This window comes from Chaetodon auriga, unplaced genomic scaffold, assembly GCF_051107435.1.
Source record: "Chaetodon auriga isolate fChaAug3 unplaced genomic scaffold, fChaAug3.hap1 Scaffold_88, whole genome shotgun sequence".
NCBI lineage: Eukaryota > Metazoa > Chordata > Actinopteri > Chaetodontiformes > Chaetodontidae > Chaetodon > Chaetodon auriga.
This window is the reverse complement of record NW_027482062.1, coordinates 22,501-24,365: the sequence shown is the minus strand read 5'-3', so window position 1 is coordinate 24,365 and position 1,865 is coordinate 22,501.

Sequence of the window (1,865 nt, the reverse complement as noted above, 5' to 3'; positions counted from 1 at the left end):
GGCCTGGAGCCAGCCCCCAGCACGAGTAGCAGGCTGGTGGGCCTGGAAAGGCCAGACGCCTGCCTGTGGCTGCTAGAATAAGAGGAGGGGGTCAGGGCTGGAGCCAGCAACCAGCACGAGTAGCAGGCTGGGGGGCCTGGAAAGGCCAGACGCCTGCCTGTGGCTGCTAGAAGAAGAGGAGGGGGTCAGGGCTGGAGCCAGCACCCAGCACGAGTAGCAGGCTGGGGGGCCTGGAAAGGCCAGACGCCTGCCTGTGGCTGCTAGAAGAAGAGGAGGGGGTCAGGGCTGGAGCCGGCACCCAGCCTGCTCCTCGTGCTGGGGGCCTGGAAAGGCTGGAAGCCTCCCCGTGGCTGTGAGAAGATGAGGGGGTCAGGCCTGGAGCCAGCCCCCAGCACGAGTAGCAGGCTGGGGGGCCTGGAAAGGCCAGACGCCTGCCTGTGGCTGCTAGAAGAAGAGGAGGGGGTCAGGGCTGGAGCCAGCGCCCAGCACGAGTAGCAGGCTGGGGGGCCTGGAAAGGCCAGACGCCTCCCTGTGGCTGCTATAAGACGACGAGGGGGTCAGGGCTGGAGCCAGCACCCAGTACGAGTAGCAGGCTAGGGGGGCCTGGAAAGGCCAGACGCCTGCCTGTGGCTGCTAGAAGAAGAGGAGGGGGTCAGGGCTGGAGCCAGCACCCAGCACGAGTAGCAGGCTGGGGGGCCTGGAACGGCCAGACGCCTCCCTGTGGCTGCTAGAAGAAGAGGAGGGGGTCAGGGCTGAAGCCGGCACCCAGCCTGCTCCTCGTGCTGGGGGCCTGGAAAGGCTGGAAGCCTCCCCGTGGCTGTGAGAAGGTGAGGGGGTCAGGCCTGGAGCCAGCCACTAGCACGAGTAGCAGGCTGGGGGGCCTGGAAAGGCCAGACGCCTCCCTGTGGCTGCTAGAAGAAGAGGAGAGGGTCAGGGCTGGAGCCGGCACCCAGCCTGCTCCTCGTGCTGGGGGCCTGGAAAGGCTGGAAGCCTCCCCGTGGCTGTGAGAAGATGAGGGGGTCAGGCCTGGAGCCAGCCCCCAGCACGAGTAGCAGGCTGGGGGGCCTGGAAAGGCCAGACGCCTCCCTGTGGCTGCTAGAAGACGACGAGGGGTTCAGGCTTGGAGCCAGCACCCAGCCCTGCTCCTCATGCTGGGGGCCTGGAAAAGGCTGGAAGCCTCCCCACGGCTGTGAGCAGATGAGGGGGGGTCAGGCCTGGTAAGGATGGAAGCCTCCCTGTGGCTGTGAAAAGACGAGGGGGTCAGGCAGGTGAGCTATGTCTATGAGAGAGAGGGAGAGAAGAGAGAGAGAGAGAGAGAGAGAGAGAGAGAGAGAGAGAGAGAGAGAGGAGTACCAGGGGCACGGGGATGAGAGCAGAGTACCAGGGGCACGGGGATGAGAGCAGAGTACCAGGGGCACGGGGATGAGAGCAGAGTACCAAGGGCACGGGGATGAGAGCAGAGTACCAGGGGCACGGGGATGAGAGCAGAGTACCAGGGGCACGGGGATGAGAGCAGAGTACCAGGGGCACGGGGATGAGAGCAGAGTACCAGGGGCACGGGGATGAGAGCAGAGTACCAAGGGCACGGGGATGAGAGCAGAGTACCAGGGGCACGGGGATGAGAGCAGAGTACCAGGGGCACGGGGATGAGAGCAGAGTACCAGGGGCACGGGGATGAGAGCAGAGTACCAGGGGCACGGGGATGAGAGCAGAGTACCAAGGGCACGGGGATGAGAGCAGAGTACCAGGGGCATAAAACCAAAACGACAAGAAGAAGAAGTGGGGGGAGAAAAATATGACAAAGTCAATCTCGGAGAGAAGGCGAAAAGCAGGCCAAAGCGGTTGAAATCCAACCGCTTTGTCAT